The following is an 18,475-nucleotide window of genomic DNA, read 5'->3' as shown; positions in this document are numbered from 1 at the left end:
GGAGAGTCAGTGCCTTTAACCTCCTGTTTGGCCCAGTTTGTAATTTCTTCGGAAAATGAACAGGAATAGGGAGAACCAATGAGAGACTAGCTGGAGGTGTCTGGAAGGGCAAATTTTACTCTCATTTCCCACCAGGAAGAGGAATTAACCAAAGGCTCAGCCTGCCGTGCCGGAACCACACTAGGGCCTGAAGCAATCCTGCGGTGTTGCGGCCAGCTCACAAGAAAGCGAGTTGAAGAAAGGAGCTCAGGGGCACTGTAATTCACAAACCTGCAGAGTTATAAATGACAGCTATCGTCCAAAAATATATTGAAGTAAGGCTGCCAAGAGGACTTGAAAGCGGGGCAGAATTGCAGGAAACCGATTTCAGGAGGTAGACTGGAATTGCATGTAAAGCATAGGAAAAGAGGCAGAACGTCCACAATGATGCACTTGGCCAAAAAGGGCGTATTCTTTTTTTCCTGAATATATTCAGGAAAAAACGCATACGCCCTTTTTGGCCAACCAAGCAAGCTTGCAAAGGAAATCTGCACTACAATGAAGTCTCACTGCCCCCCAGTCAAAAGGGCCATCTGAAAAAAGTGTAAAATCCAGAAAGGCAGGACAGGCCATGGAGAACTGGGAGCCTTATTATGCTGATGGGCGGGATGTAAATTGCCAACAGCCACTCTGGACAAGTGTATGGTGTTTCCTGAAACATCTGAAAAACAAAGCAACAGAGCCTAGGGCACTTCCATTTTTGGTCCTATAGATTAGGGAAATTAAAATCAAAAAGACACAGCCACCCCAAAGTTTGGAACGGCTCTGTTTACAAGAACCTCATTTACGGTTCACGTTCAATATCGCAGAAAGCGAAAAATGGATAAAGAAGTTCTGGTACTTACGTACAATGCAATATCACTCAGCAATGAAATCTATGTCATCAGGCCAGTAGCAGCATAATGAGTGGATTCAGGTATGATGATTCTAAGTGAAATAAGTCACACAGAAAAAGAAACATCATAAGATATCACTAATACACGGATTGTAAACTTGGCTACACAGGAACTGAATTACAAAACAGAATAGGGTCTCAAATGTAGAAAACCAACTTATGCTTGCTTAAGGGGAAAGGTGAGTTGGAGTGCTGCAGAAAACCAGAGATTGAAATTAGCACAGATACCTTTCCATAAGCCAAATATGTAATAGACAAGAGCTACTGCTTGCTCAACGAAGTGGACTCAACACCCCATATTAAACGCCTAAGAATATACCTGACTAGTAAGAATCTTAAAACCTATGTATTGATATGTCTCCGAAAGAGAATCAAGCGTGTGTACAGCGGCATAAACGCAGCAGTGATAGGATTGGTGAGGTTCGGTGAGCAAATGCAGACCCTTGGAAGTCATATTGCATGGTACCCATTCCATGGGTCTCAACTCTCCAGGTTTAAGGGATTCTTCCTTCAGCTAAAACATGCATGTGGAACCCAGAGTATGATCCACCGTGTGATCGGGAAACGTGTTCAAATGTGTCTCAGATTTCGTCCCCTGGTACTCGGGTGCAACATTCCAGACACTTTACTAACACTCTCCCCACTTGGAGAGTCAGTGCCTTTAACCTCCTATTTGGCGCAACTTGCAAATTCTGCCGAAAATGAACAGGTATAGGGAGAACCAATGAGAGACTAGCTGGAGGTGTCTGGACGGGCAAATTTAACTCTCATTTCCCACCAGGAAGAGGAATTAACCAAAGGCACAGCCTGCCGTGCCGGAACGACACTACGGCCTGAAGCAATCCTGCAGTGTTGCGGCCAGCTCACAAGAAAGCGAGTTGAAGAAAGGAGCTCAGGGGCCCTGTAATTCACACACCTGCAGAGTTCTAAATGACAGCTATCGTCCAAAAATATATTGAAGTAAGGCTGCCAAGAGGACTTGAAAGCGGGGCAGAATTGTAGGAAACCGATTTCAGGAGGTAGACTGGAATTGCATGTAAAGCATAGGAAAAGAGGCAGAACGTCCACAATGATGCACTTGGCCAAAAAGGGCGTATGCGTTTTTTCCTGAATATATTCAGGAAAAAACGCATACGCCCTTTTTGGCCAACCAAGCAAGCTTGCAAAGGAAATCTGCACTACAATGAAGTCTCACTGCCCCCTGGTCAAAAGGGCCATCTGAAAAAAGTGTAAAATCCAGAAAGGCAGGACAGGCCATGGAGAACTGGGAGCCTTGTTATGCTGATGGGCGGGATGTAAATTGCCAACAGCCACTCTGGAGAAGTGTATGGTGTTTCCTGAAACATCTAAAAAACAAAGCAACAGAGCCTAGGGCACTTCCACTTATGGTCCTATAGCTTAGGGAAATTAAAATCAAAAAGACACAGCCACCCCAAAGTTTGGGACGGCTATGTTTACAAGAACCTCGTTTACGGTACAAGTTCAATATGGCAGAAAGCGAAAAATGGATAAAGAAGTTGTGGTACTTACGCACAATGCAATATCACTCAGCAATGAAATCTATGTCATCAGGCCAGTAGCAGCATAATGAGTGGATTCAGGTACGATGATTCTAAGTGAAATAAGTCACACAGAAAAAGAAACATCATAAGATATCACTAATACACGGAATGTAAACTTGCCTACACAGGAACTGAATTACAAAACAGAATAGGGTCTCAAATGTAGAAAACCAACTTATGCTTATTTAAGGGGAAAGGTGAGTTGGGGTGCTGCATAAAACCAGAGATTGAAATTAGCACAGATACCTTTCCATAAGCCAAATATGTAATAGACAAGAGCTACTGCTTGCTCAACGAAGTGGACTCAACACCCCATATTAAACGCCTAAGAATATACCTGATTAGTAAGAATCTTACAACCTATGGATTTATATGTCTCCGAAAGAGAATCAAGCGTGTGTATAGCGGCATAAACGCAGCAGTGATAGGATTGGTGAAGTTCGGTGACCAAATGCAGATCCTTTGAAGTCATATTGCATGGTACCCATTCCATGGGTCTCAACTCTCCAGGTTTAAGGGATTCTTCCTTCAGCTAAAACATGCATGTGGAACCCAGAGTATGATCCACCGTGTGATCGGGAAACGTGTTCAAATGTGTCTCAGTTTTCGTCCCCTGGTACTCGGGTACAACATTCCAGACGCTTTACTAACACTCTCCCCACTTGGAGAGTCAGTGCCTTTAACGTCCTGTTTGGCCCAGTTTGCAATTTCTGCGGAAAATGTACAGGAATAGGGAGAACCAATGAGAGAGTAGCCCGAGCTGTCTGGATGGGCAAATTTAACTCTCATTTCCCACCAGGAAGAGAAATTAACCAAAGGCTCAGCGAGCCATGCCGAAATCACACTAGGGCCTGAAGCAATCCTGCGGTGTTGCGGCCAGCTCACAAGAAAGCGAGTTGAAGAAAGGAGCTCAGGGGCACTGTAATTCACAAACCTGCAGAGTTATAAATGACAGCTATCGTCCAAAAATATATTGAAGTAAGGCTGCCAAGAGGACTTGAAAGCGGGGCAGAATTGCAGGAAACCGATTTCCGGAGGTAGACTGGAATTGCATGTAAAGCATAGGAAAAGAGGCAGAACATCCACAATGATGCACTTGGCCAAAAAGGGCGTATTCTTTTTTTCCTGAATATGTTCAGGAAAAAACGCATACGCCCTTTTTGGCCAACCAAGCAAGCTTGCAAAGGAAATCTGCACTACAATGAAGTCTCACTGCCCCCCGGTCAAAAGGGCCATCTGAAAAACGTGTAAAATCCAGAAAGGCAGGACAGACCATGGAGAACTGGGAGCCTACTTAGGCTGATGGGCGTGATGTAAATTGCCAACAGCCACTCTGGAGAAGTGTATGGTGTTTCCTGAAACATCTAAAAAACAAAGCAACAGAGCCTAGGGCACTTCCACTTATGGTCCTATAGATTAGGGAAATTAAAATCAAAAAGACACAGCCACCCCAAAGTTTGGGACGGCTCTGTTTACAAGAACCTCGGTTACGGTACAAGTTCAATATCGCAGAAAGCGAAAAATGGATAAAGAAGTTGTGGTACTTACGTACAATGCAATATCACTCAGCAATGAAATCTATGTCATCAGGCCAGTAGCAGCATAATGAGTGGATTCAGGTACGATGATTCTAAGTGAAATAAGTCACACAGAAAAAGAAACATCATAAGATATCACTAATACACGGAATGTAAACTTGCCTACACAGGAACTGAATTACAAAGCAGAATAGGGTCTCAAATGTAGAAAACCAACTTATGCTTGCTTAAGGGGAAAGGTGAGTTGGGGTGCTGCATAAAACCAGAGATTGAAATTAGCACAGATAACTTTCCATAAGCCAAATATGTAATAGACAAGAGCTACTGCTTGCTCAACGAAGTGGACTCTACATCCCATATTAAACGCCTAAAAATATACCTGACTAGTAAGAATCTTAAAACCTATGGATTGATATGTCTACGAAAGAGAATCAAGCGTGTGTACAGCGGCATAAACGCAGCAGTGATAGGATTGGTGAGGTTCGGTGAGCAAATGCAGACCCTTTGAAGTCATATTGCATGGTACCCATTCCATGGTTCTCAACTCTCCACGTTTAAGGGATTCTTCCTTCAGCTAAAACATGCATGTGGAACCCAGAGGATGATCCACCGTGTGATCGGGAAACGTGTTCAAATGTGTCTCAGTTTTTGTCCCCTGGTACTCTGGTGCAACATTCCAGATGCTTTACTAACACTCTCCCCACTTGGAGAGTCAGTGCCTTTAACCTCCTGTTTGGCCCAGTTTGCAATTTCTTCGGAAAATGAACAGGAATAGGGAGAACCAATGAGAGACTAGCTGGAGGTGTCTGGACGGGCAAATTTTACTCTCATTTCCCACCAGGAAGAGGAATTAACCAAAGGCTCAGCCTGCCGTGCCGGAACCACACTAGGGCCTGAAGCAATCCTGCGGTGTTGCGGCCAGCTCACAAGAAAGCGAGTTGAAGAAAGGAGCTCAGGGGCACTGTAATTCACAAACCTGCAGAGTTATAAATGACAGCTATCGTCCAAAAATATATTGAAGTAAGGCTGCCAAGAGGACTTGAAAGCGGGGCAGAATTGCAGGAAACCGATTTCAGGAGGTAGACTGGAATTGCATGTAAAGCATAGGAAAAGAGGCAGAACGTCCACAATGATGCACTTGGCCAAAAAGGGCGTATTCTTTTTTTCCTGAATATATTCAGGAAAAAACGCCTACGCCCTTTTTGGCCAACCAAGCAAGCTTGCAAAGGAAATCTGCACTACAATGAAGTCTCACTGCCCCCCAGTCAAAAGGGCCATCTGAAAAAAGTGTAAAATCCAGAAAGGCAGGACAGGCCATGGAGAACTGGGAGCCTTATTATGCTGATGGGCGGGATGTAAATTGCCAACAGCCACTCTGGACAAGTGTATGGTGTTTCCTGAAACATCTGAAAAACAAAGCAACAGAGCCTAGGGCACTTCCATTTTTGGTCCTATAGATTAGTGAAATTAAAATCAAAAAGACACAGCCACCCCAAAGTTTGGAACGGCTCTGTTTACAAGAACCTCATTTACGTTTCAAGTTCAATATCGCAGAAAGCGAAAAATGGATAAAGAAGTTCTGGTACTTACGTACAATGCAATATCACTCAGCAATGAAATCTATGTCATCAGGCCAGTAGCAGCATAATGAGTGGATTCAGGTATGATGATTCTAAGTGAAATAAGTCACACAGAAAAAGAAACATCATAAGATATCACTAATACACGGATTGTAAACTTGGCTACACAGGAACTGAATTACAAAACAGAATAGGGTCTCAAATGTAGAAAACCAACTTATGCTTGCTTAAGGGGAAAGGTGAGTTGGAGTGCTGCAGAAAACCAGAGATTGAAATTAGCACAGATACCTTTCCATAAGCCAAATATGTAATAGACAAGAGCTACTGCTTGCTCAACGAAGTGGACTCAACACCCCATATTAAACGCCTAAGAATATACCTGACTAGTAAGAATCTTAAAACCTATGGATTGATATGTCTCCGAAAGAGAATCAAGCGTGTGTACAGCGGCATAAACGCAGCAGTGATAGGATTGGTGAGGTTCGGTGAGCAAATGCAGACCCTTTGAAGTCATATTGCATGGTACCCATTCCATGGGTCTCAACTCTCCAGGTTTAAGAGATTCTTCCTTCAGCTAAAACATGCATGTGGAACCCAGAGTATGATCCACCGTGTGATCGGGAAACGTGTTCAAATGTGTCTCACATTTCGTCCCCTGGTACTCGGGTGCAACATTCAAGACACTTTACTAACACTCTCCCCACTTGGAGAGTCAGTGCCTTTAACCTCCTATTTGGCGCAACTTGCAAATTCTGCCGAAAATGAACAGGAATAGGGAGAGCAATGAGAGACTAGCTGGAGGTGTCTGGAAGGGCAAATTTAACTCTCATTGCCCACCAGGAAGAGGAATTAACCAAAGGCTCAGCCTGCCATGCCGGAACGACACTACGGCCTGAAGCAATCCTGCGGTGTTGCGGCCAGCTCACAAGAAAGCGAGTTGAAGAAAGGAGCTCAGGGGCACTGTCATTCACAAACCTGCAGAGTTATAAATAACAGCTATCGTCCAAAAATATATTGAAGTAAGGCTGCCAAGAGGACTTGAAAGCGGGGCAGAATTGCAGGAAACCGATTTCAGGAGGTAGACTGGAATTGCATGTAAAGCATAGGAAAAGAGGCAGAACGTCCACAATGATGCACTTGGCCAAAAAGGGCGTATGCGTTTTTTCCTGAATATATTCAGGAAAAAACGCATACACCCTTTTTGGCCAACCAAGCAAGCTTGCAAAGGAAATCTGCACTACAATGAAGTCTCACTGCCCCCCGGTCAAAAGGGCCATCTGAAAAAAGTGTAAAATCCAGAAAGGCAGGACAGGCCATGGAGAACTGGGAGCCTTGTTATGCTGATGGGCGTGATGTAAATTGCCAACAGCCACTCTGGAGAAGTGTATGGTGTTTCCTGAAACATCTAAAAAACAAAGCAACAGAGCCTAGGGCACTTCCACTTATGGTCCTATAGCTTAGGGAAATTAAAATCAAAAAGACACAGCCACCCCAAAGTTTGGGACGGCTCTGGTTACAAGAACCTCGTTTACGGTACAAGTTCAATATCGCAGAAAGCGAAAAATGGATAAAGAAGTTGTGGTACTTACGTACAATGCAATATCACTCAGCAATGAAATCTATGTCATCAGGCCAGTAGCAGCATAATGAGTGGATTCAGGTACGATGATTCTAAGTGAAATAAGTCACACAGAAAAAGAAGCATCATAAGATATCACTAATACACGGAATGTAAACTTTGCTACACAGGAACTGAATTACAAAACAGAATAGGGTCTCAAATGTAGAAAACCAACTTATGCTTACTTAAGGGGAAAGGTGAGTTGGGGTGCTGCATAAAACCAGAGATTGAAATTAGCACAGATACCTTTCCATAAGCCAAATATGTAATAGACAAGAGCTACTGCTTGCTCAACGAAGTGGACTCAACACCCCATATGAAACGCCTAAGAATATACCTGACTAGTAAGAATCTTAAAACCTATGGATTGATATGTCTACGAAAGAGAATCAAGCGTGTGTACAGCGGCATAAACGCAGCAGTGATAGGATTGGTGAAGTTCGGTGACCAAATGCAGACCCTTTGAAGTCATATTGCATGGTACCCATTCCATGGGTCTCAACTCTCCAGGTTTAAGGGATTCTTCCTTCAGCTAAAACATGCATGTGGAACCCAGAGTATGATCCACCGTGTGATCGGGAAACGTGTTCAAATGTGTCTCAGTTTTCGTCCCCTGGTACTCGGGTGCAACATTCCAGACGCTTTACTAAGACTCTCCCCACGTGGAGAGTCAGTGCCTTTAACCTCCTGTTTGGCCCAGTTTGCAATTTCTGTGGAAAATGAACAGGAATAGGGAGAACCAATGAGAGACTAGCTGGAGGTGTCTGGACGGGCAAATTTTACTCTCATTTCCCACCAGGAAGAGGAATTAACCAAAGGCTCAGCAAGCCATGCCGGAACGACACTAGGGCCTGAAGCAATCCTGCGGTGTTGCGGCCAGCTCACAAGAAAGCGAGTTGAAGAAAGGAGCTCAGGGGCACTGTCATTCACAAACCTGCAGAATTATAAATGACAGCTATCGTCCAAAAATATATTGAAGTAAGTCTGCCAAGAGGACTTGAAAGCGGGGCAGAATTGCAGGAAACCGATTTCAGGAGGTAGACTGGAATTGCATGTAAAGCATAGGAAAAGAGGCAGAACGTCCACAATGATGCACTTGGCCAAAAAGTACGTATGCGTTTTTTCCTGAATATATTCAGGAAAAAACGCATACGCCCTTTTTGGCCAACCAAGCAAGATTGCAAAGGAAATCTGCACTACAATGAAGTCTCACTGCCCCCCGGTCAAAAGGGCCATCTGAAAAAAGTGTAAAATCCAGAAAGGCAGGACAGGCCATGGAGAACTGGGAGCCTAGTTAGACTGATGGGCGGGATGTAAATTGGCAACAGCCACTCTGGAGAAGTGTATGGTGTTTCCTGAAACATCTAAAAACCAAAGCAACAGAGCCTAGGGCACTTCCACTTATGGTCCTATAGATTAGGGAAATTAAATCAAAAAGACACAGCCACCCCAAAGTTTGGAATAGCTCGGTTTACAAGAACCTCGTTTACGGTACAAGTTCAATATCGCAGAAAGCGAAAAATGGATAAAGAAGTTGTGGTACTTACGTACAATGCAATATCACTCAGCAATGAAATCTATGTCATCAGGCCAGTAGCAGCATAATGAGTGGATTCATTTACGATGATTCTAAGTGAAATAAGTCACACAGAAAAAGAAACATCATAAGATATCACTAATACACGGCATGTAAACTTGCCTACACAGGAACTGAATTACAAAACAGAATAGGGTCTCAAATGTAGAAAACCAACTTATGCTTGCTTAAGGGGAAAGGTGAGTTGGGGTGCTGCATAAAACCAGAGATTGAAATTAGCACAGATACCTTTCCATAAGCCAAATATGTAATAGACAAGAGCTACTGCTTGCTCAACGAAGTGGACTCAACACCCCATATTAAACGCCTAAAAATATACCTGACTAGTAAGAATCTTAAAACCTATGGATTGATATGTCTACGAAAGAGAATCCAGCATGTGTACAGCGGCATAAACGCAGCAGTGATAGGATTGGTGAGGTTCGGTGAGCAAATGCAGACCCTTTGAAGTCATATTGCATGGTACCCATTCCATGGGTCTCAACTCTCCAGGTTTAAGGGATTCTTCCTTCAGCTAAAACATGCATGTGGAACCCAGAGTATGATCCACCGTGTGATCGGGAAACGTGTTCAAATGTGTCTCAGATTTCGTCCCCTGGTACTCGGGTGCAACATTCCAGACACTTTACTAACACTCTCCCCACTTGGAGAGTCAGTGCCTTTAACCTCCTATTTGGCGCAACTTGCAAATTCTGCCGAAAATGAACAGGAATAGGGAGAGCAATGAGAGACTAGCTGGAGGTGTCTGGAAGGGCAAATTTAACTCTCATTGCCCACCAGGAAGAGGAATTAACCAAAGGCTCAGCCTGCCATGCCGGAACGACACTACGGCCTGAAGCAATCCTGCGGTGTTGCGGCCAGCTCACAAGAAAGCGAGTTGAAGAAAGGAGCTCAGGGGCACTGTCATTCACAAACCTGCAGAGTTATAAATAACAGCTATCGTCCAAAAATATATTGAAGTAAGGCTGCCAAGAGGACTTGAAAGCGGGGCAGAATTGCAGGAAACCGATTTCAGGAGGTAGACTGGAATTGCATGTAAAGCATAGGAAAAGAGGCAGAACGTCCACAATGATGCACTTGGCCAAAAAGGGCGTATGCGTTTTTTCCTGAATATATTCAGGAAAAAACGCATACACCCTTTTTGGCCAACCAAGCAAGCTTGCAAAGGAAATCTGCACTACAATGAAGTCTCACTGCCCCCCGGTCAAAAGGGCCATCTGAAAAAAGTGTAAAATCCAGAAAGGCAGGACAGGCCATGGAGAACTGGGAGCCTTGTTATGCTGATGGGCGTGATGTAAATTGCCAACAGCCACTCTGGAGAAGTGTATGGTGTTTCCTGAAACATCTAAAAAACAAAGCAACAGAGCCTAGGGCACTTCCACTTATGGTCCTATAGCTTAGGGAAATTAAAATCAAAAAGACACAGCCACCCCAAAGTTTGGGACGGCTCTGGTTACAAGAACCTCGTTTACGGTACAAGTTCAATATCGCAGAAAGCGAAAAATGGATAAAGAAGTTGTGGTACTTACGTACAATGCAATATCACTCAGCAATGAAATCTATGTCATCAGGCCAGTAGCAGCATAATGAGTGGATTCAGGTACGATGATTCTAAGTGAAATAAGTCACACAGAAAAAGAAGCATCATAAGATATCACTAATACACGGAATGTAAACTTTGCTACACAGGAACTGAATTACAAAACAGAATAGGGTCTCAAATGTAGAAAACCAACTTATGCTTACTTAAGGGGAAAGGTGAGTTGGGGTGCTGCATAAAACCAGAGATTGAAATTAGCACAGATACCTTTCCATAAGCCAAATATGTAATAGACAAGAGCTACTGCTTGCTCAACGAAGTGGACTCAACACCCCATATGAAACGCCTAAGAATATACCTGACTAGTAAGAATCTTAAAACCTATGGATTGATATGTCTACGAAAGAGAATCAAGCGTGTGTACAGCGGCATAAACGCAGCAGTGATAGGATTGGTGAAGTTCGGTGACCAAATGCAGACCCTTTGAAGTCATATTGCATGGTACCCATTCCATGGGTCTCAACTCTCCAGGTTTAAGGGATTCTTCCTTCAGCTAAAACATGCATGTGGAACCCAGAGTATGATCCACCGTGTGATCGGGAAACGTGTTCAAATGTGTCTCAGTTTTCGTCCCCTGGTACTCGGGTGCAACATTCCAGACGCTTTACTAAGACTCTCCCCACGTGGAGAGTCAGTGCCTTTAACCTCCTGTTTGGCCCAGTTTGCAATTTCTGTGGAAAATGAACAGGAATAGGGAGAACCAATGAGAGACTAGCTGGAGGTGTCTGGACGGGCAAATTTTACTCTCATTTCCCACCAGGAAGAGGAATTAACCAAAGGCTCAGCAAGCCATGCCGGAACGACACTAGGGCCTGAAGCAATCCTGCGGTGTTGCGGCCAGCTCACAAGAAAGCGAGTTGAAGAAAGGAGCTCAGGGGCACTGTCATTCACAAACCTGCAGAATTATAAATGACAGCTATCGTCCAAAAATATATTGAAGTAAGTCTGCCAAGAGGACTTGAAAGCGGGGCAGAATTGCAGGAAACCGATTTCAGGAGGTAGACTGGAATTGCATGTAAAGCATAGGAAAAGAGGCAGAACGTCCACAATGATGCACTTGGCCAAAAAGTACGTATGCGTTTTTTCCTGAATATATTCAGGAAAAAACGCATACGCCCTTTTTGGCCAACCAAGCAAGATTGCAAAGGAAATCTGCACTACAATGAAGTCTCACTGCCCCCCGGTCAAAAGGGCCATCTGAAAAAAGTGTAAAATCCAGAAAGGCAGGACAGGCCATGGAGAACTGGGAGCCTAGTTAGACTGATGGGCGGGATGTAAATTGGCAACAGCCACTCTGGAGAAGTGTATGGTGTTTCCTGAAACATCTAAAAACCAAAGCAACAGAGCCTAGGGCACTTCCACTTATGGTCCTATAGATTAGGGAAATTAAATCAAAAAGACACAGCCACCCCAAAGTTTGGAATAGCTCGGTTTACAAGAACCTCGTTTACGGTACAAGTTCAATATCGCAGAAAGCGAAAAATGGATAAAGAAGTTGTGGTACTTACGTACAATGCAATATCACTCAGCAATGAAATCTATGTCATCAGGCCAGTAGCAGCATAATGAGTGGATTCATTTACGATGATTCTAAGTGAAATAAGTCACACAGAAAAAGAAACATCATAAGATATCACTAATACACGGCATGTAAACTTGCCTACACAGGAACTGAATTACAAAACAGAATAGGGTCTCAAATGTAGAAAACCAACTTATGCTTGCTTAAGGGGAAAGGTGAGTTGGGGTGCTGCATAAAACCAGAGATTGAAATTAGCACAGATACCTTTCCATAAGCCAAATATGTAATAGACAAGAGCTACTGCTTGCTCAACGAAGTGGACTCAACACCCCATATTAAACGCCTAAAAATATACCTGACTAGTAAGAATCTTAAAACCTATGGATTGATATGTCTACGAAAGAGAATCCAGCATGTGTACAGCGGCATAAACGCAGCAGTGATAGGATTGGTGAGGTTCGGTGAGCAAATGCAGACCCTTTGAAGTCATATTGCATGGTACCCATTCCATGGGTCTCAACTCTCCAGGTTTAAGGGATTCTTCCTTCAGCTAAAACATGCATGTGGAACCCAGAGTATGATCCACCGTGTGATCGGGAAACGTGTTCAAATGTGTCTCAGATTTCGTCCCCTGGTACTCGGGTGCAACATTCCAGACACTTTACTAACACTCTCCCCACTTGGAGAGTCAGTGCCTTTAACCTCCTATTTGGCGCAACTTGCAAATTCTGCCGAAAATGAACAGGAATAGGGAGAGCAATGAGAGACTAGCTGGAGGTGTCTGGAAGGGCAAATTTAACTCTCATTGCCCACCAGGAAGAGGAATTAACCAAAGGCTCAGCCTGCCATGCCGGAACGACACTACGGCCTGAAGCAATCCTGCGGTGTTGCGGCCAGCTCACAAGAAAGCGAGTTGAAGAAAGGAGCTCAGGGGCACTGTCATTCACAAACCTGCAGAGTTATAAATAACAGCTATCGTCCAAAAATATATTGAAGTAAGGCTGCCAAGAGGACTTGAAAGCGGGGCAGAATTGCAGGAAACCGATTTCAGGAGGTAGACTGGAATTGCATGTAAAGCATAGGAAAAGAGGCAGAACGTCCACAATGATGCACTTGGCCAAAAAGGGCGTATGCGTTTTTTCCTGAATATATTCAGGAAAAAACGCATACACCCTTTTTGGCCAACCAAGCAAGCTTGCAAAGGAAATCTGCACTACAATGAAGTCTCACTGCCCCCCGGTCAAAAGGGCCATCTGAAAAAAGTGTAAAATCCAGAAAGGCAGGACAGGCCATGGAGAACTGGGAGCCTTGTTATGCTGATGGGCGTGATGTAAATTGCCAACAGCCACTCTGGAGAAGTGTATGGTGTTTCCTGAAACATCTAAAAAACAAAGCAACAGAGCCTAGGGCACTTCCACTTATGGTCCTATAGCTTAGGGAAATTAAAATCAAAAAGACACAGCCACCCCAAAGTTTGGGACGGCTCTGGTTACAAGAACCTCGTTTACGGTACAAGTTCAATATCGCAGAAAGCGAAAAATGGATAAAGAAGTTGTGGTACTTACGTACAATGCAATATCACTCAGCAATGAAATCTATGTCATCAGGCCAGTAGCAGCATAATGAGTGGATTCAGGTACGATGATTCTAAGTGAAATAAGTCACACAGAAAAAGAAGCATCATAAGATATCACTAATACACGGAATGTAAACTTTGCTACACAGGAACTGAATTACAAAACAGAATAGGGTCTCAAATGTAGAAAACCAACTTATGCTTACTTAAGGGGAAAGGTGAGTTGGGGTGCTGCATAAAACCAGAGATTGAAATTAGCACAGATACCTTTCCATAAGCCAAATATGTAATAGACAAGAGCTACTGCTTGCTCAACGAAGTGGACTCAACACCCCATATGAAACGCCTAAGAATATACCTGACTAGTAAGAATCTTAAAACCTATGGATTGATATGTCTACGAAAGAGAATCAAGCGTGTGTACAGCGGCATAAACGCAGCAGTGATAGGATTGGTGAAGTTCGGTGACCAAATGCAGACCCTTTGAAGTCATATTGCATGGTACCCATTCCATGGGTCTCAACTCTCCAGGTTTAAGGGATTCTTCCTTCAGCTAAAACATGCATGTGGAACCCAGAGTATGATCCACCGTGTGATCGGGAAACGTGTTCAAATGTGTCTCAGTTTTCGTCCCCTGGTACTCGGGTGCAACATTCCAGACGCTTTACTAAGACTCTCCCCACGTGGAGAGTCAGTGCCTTTAACCTCCTGTTTGGCCCAGTTTGCAATTTCTGTGGAAAATGAACAGGAATAGGGAGAACCAATGAGAGACTAGCTGGAGGTGTCTGGACGGGCAAATTTTACTCTCATTTCCCACCAGGAAGAGGAATTAACCAAAGGCTCAGCAAGCCATGCCGGAACGACACTAGGGCCTGAAGCAATCCTGCGGTGTTGCGGCCAGCTCACAAGAAAGCGAGTTGAAGAAAGGAGCTCAGGGGCACTGTCATTCACAAACCTGCAGAATTATAAATGACAGCTATCGTCCAAAAATATATTGAAGTAAGTCTGCCAAGAGGACTTGAAAGCGGGGCAGAATTGCAGGAAACCGATTTCAGGAGGTAGACTGGAATTGCATGTAAAGCATAGGAAAAGAGGCAGAACGTCCACAATGATGCACTTGGCCAAAAAGTACGTATGCGTTTTTTCCTGAATATATTCAGGAAAAAACGCATACGCCCTTTTTGGCCAACCAAGCAAGATTGCAAAGGAAATCTGCACTACAATGAAGTCTCACTGCCCCCCGGTCAAAAGGGCCATCTGAAAAAAGTGTAAAATCCAGAAAGGCAGGACAGGCCATGGAGAACTGGGAGCCTAGTTAGACTGATGGGCGGGATGTAAATTGGCAACAGCCACTCTGGAGAAGTGTATGGTGTTTCCTGAAACATCTAAAAACCAAAGCAACAGAGCCTAGGGCACTTCCACTTATGGTCCTATAGATTAGGGAAATTAAATCAAAAAGACACAGCCACCCCAAAGTTTGGAATAGCTCGGTTTACAAGAACCTCGTTTACGGTACAAGTTCAATATCGCAGAAAGCGAAAAATGGATAAAGAAGTTGTGGTACTTACGTACAATGCAATATCACTCAGCAATGAAATCTATGTCATCAGGCCAGTAGCAGCATAATGAGTGGATTCATTTACGATGATTCTAAGTGAAATAAGTCACACAGAAAAAGAAACATCATAAGATATCACTAATACACGGCATGTAAACTTGCCTACACAGGAACTGAATTACAAAACAGAATAGGGTCTCAAATGTAGAAAACCAACTTATGCTTGCTTAAGGGGAAAGGTGAGTTGGGGTGCTGCATAAAACCAGAGATTGAAATTAGCACAGATACCTTTCCATAAGCCAAATATGTAATAGACAAGAGCTACTGCTTGCTCAACGAAGTGGACTCAACACCCCATATTAAACGCCTAAAAATATACCTGACTAGTAAGAATCTTAAAACCTATGGATTGATATGTCTACGAAAGAGAATCCAGCATGTGTACAGCGGCATAAACGCAGCAGTGATAGGATTGGTGAGGTTCGGTGAGCAAATGCAGACCCTTTGAAGTCATATTGCATGGTACCCATTCCATGGGTCTCAACTCTCCAGGTTTAAGGGATTCTTCCTTCAGCTAAAACATGCATGTGGAACCCAGAGTATGATCCACCGTGTGATCGGGAAACGTGTTCAAATGTGTCTCAGATTTCGTCCCCTGGTACTCGGGTGCAACATTCCAGACACTTTACTAACACTCTCCCCACTTGGAGAGTCAGTGCCTTTAACCTCCTATTTGGCCCAATTTGCAAATTCTGCCGAAAATGAACAGGAATAGGGAGAACCAATGAGAGACTAGCTGGAGGTGTCTGGAAGGGCAAATTTAACTCTCATTTCCCACCAGGAAGAGGAATTAACCAAAGGCTCAGCCTGCCATGCCGGAACAACACTACGGCCTGAAGCAATCCTGCGGTGTTGCGGCCAGCTCACAAGAAAGCGAGTTGAAGAAAGGAGCTCAGGGGCACTGTAATTCACAAACCTGCAGAGTTATAAATGACAGCTATCGTCCAAAAATATATTGAAGTAAGGCTGCCAAGAGGACTTGAAAGCGGGGCAGAATTGCAGGAAACCGATTTCAGGAGGTAGACTGGAATTGCATGTAAAGCATAGGAAAAGAGGCAGAACGTCCACAATGATGCACTTGGCCAAAAGGGCGTATGCGTTTTATCCTGAATATATTTAGGAAAAAACGCGTACGCGCTTTTTGGCCAACCAAGCAAGCTTGCAAAGGAAATCTGCACTACAATGAAGTCTCACTGCCCCCCGGTCAAAAGGGCCATCTGAAAAACGTGTAAAATCCAGAAAGGCAGCACAGGCCATGGAGAACTGGGAGCCTTCTTATGCTGATGGGCGGGATGTAAATTGCCAACAGCCACTCTGGAGAAGTGTATGGTGTTTCCTGAAACATCTAAAAAACAAAGCAACAGAGCCTAGGGCACTTCCACTTATGGTCCTATAGATTAGGGAAATTAAAATCAAAAAGACACAGCCACCCCAAAGTTTGGGACGGCTCTGTTTACAAGAACCTCATTTACGGTACAAGTTCAATATTGCAGAAAGCGAAAAATGGATAAAGAAGTTGTGGTACTTACGTACAATGCAATACCACTCAGCAATGAAATCTATGTCATCAGGCCAGTAGCAGCATAATGAGTGGATTCAGGTACGATGATTCTAAGTGAAATAAGTCACACAGAAAAAGAAACATCATAAGATATCACTAATACACGGAATGTAAACTTGGCTACACAGGAACTGAATTACAAAACAGAATAGGGTCTCAAATGTAGAAAACCAACTTATGCTTGCTTAAGGGGAAAGGTGAGTTGGGGTGCTGCATAAAACCAGAGATTGAAATTAGCACAGATACCTTTCCATAAGCCAAATATGTAATAGACAAGAGCTACTGCTTGCTCAACGAAGTGGACTCAACACCCCATATTAAACGCCTAAGAATATACCTGACTAGTAAGAATCTTAAAACCTATGGATTTATATGTCTCTGAAAGAGAATCCAGCGTGTGTACAGCGGCATAAACGCAGCAGTGATAGGATTGGTGAGGTTCAGTGAGCAAATGCAGACCCTTTGAAGTCATATTGCATGGTACCCATTCCATGGTTCTCAACTCTCCAGGTTTATGGGATTCTTCCTTCAGCTAAAACATGCATGTGGAACCCAGAGTATGATCCACCATGTGATCGGGAAACGTTTTCAAATGTGTCTCAGTTTTCGTCCCCTGGTACTCGGGTGCAACATTCCAGACGCTTTACTAACACTCTCCCCACTTGGAGAGTCAGCGCCTTTATCCTCTTGTTTGGCCCAGTGTGCAATTTCTGCGGAAAATGAACAGGAATAGGGAGAACCAATGAGAGACTAGCTGGAGGTGTCTGGACGGGCAAATTTAACTCTCATTTCCCACCAGGAAGAGGAATTAACCAAAGGCTCAGCGAGCCATGCCGGAACCACACTAGGGCCTGAAGCAATCCTGCGGTGTTGTGGCCAGCTCACAAGAAATCGAGTTGAAGAAATGAGCTCAGGGTCCCTGTAATTCACAAACCTGCAGAGTTATACATGACAGCTATCGTCCAAAAATATATTGAAGTAAGGCTGCCAAGAGGACTTGAAAGCGGGGCAGAATTGCAGGAAACCGATTTCAGGAGGTAGACTGGAATTGCATGTAAAGCATAGGAAAAGAGGCAGAACGTCCACAATGATGCACTTGGCCAAAAAGGGCGTATGCGTTTTTTCCTGAATATATTCAGGAAAAAACGCATACGCCCTTTTTGGCCAACCAAGCAAGCTTGCAAAGGAAATTTGCACTACAATGAAGTCTCACTGTCCCCCTGTCAAAAGGGCCATCTGAAAAAAGTGTAAAATCCAGAAAGGCAGGACAGGCCATGGAGAACTGGGAGCCTTGTTATGCTGATGGGCGGCATGTAAATTGCCAACAGCCACTCTGGAGAAGTGTATGGTGTTTCCTGAAACATCTAAAAAACCAAAGCAACAGAGCCTAGGGCACTTCCACTTATGATCCTATAGATTAGGGAAATTAAAATCAAAAAGACACAGCCACCCCAAAGTTTGGGATGGCTATGTTTACAAGAACCTCATTTACGGTACAAGTTCAATATCGCAGAAAGCGAAAAATGGATAAAGAAGTTGTGGTACTTACGTACAATGCAATATCACACAGCAATGAAATCTATGTCATCAGGCCAGTAGCAGCATAATGAATGGATTCAGGTACGATGATTTTAAGTAAAATAAGTCACACAGAAAAAGAAACATCATAAGGTATCACTAATAAACGGAATGTAAACTTGGCTACACAGGAACTGAATTACAAAACAGAATAGGGTCTCAAATGTAGAAAACCAACTTATGCTTGC

This window comes from Pseudorca crassidens (genome assembly GCF_039906515.1).
Source record: "Pseudorca crassidens isolate mPseCra1 chromosome 1 unlocalized genomic scaffold, mPseCra1.hap1 SUPER_1_unloc_3, whole genome shotgun sequence".
Taxonomy (NCBI): domain Eukaryota; kingdom Metazoa; phylum Chordata; class Mammalia; order Artiodactyla; family Delphinidae; genus Pseudorca; species Pseudorca crassidens.
Note: the sequence above shows the minus strand (reverse complement) of the source record.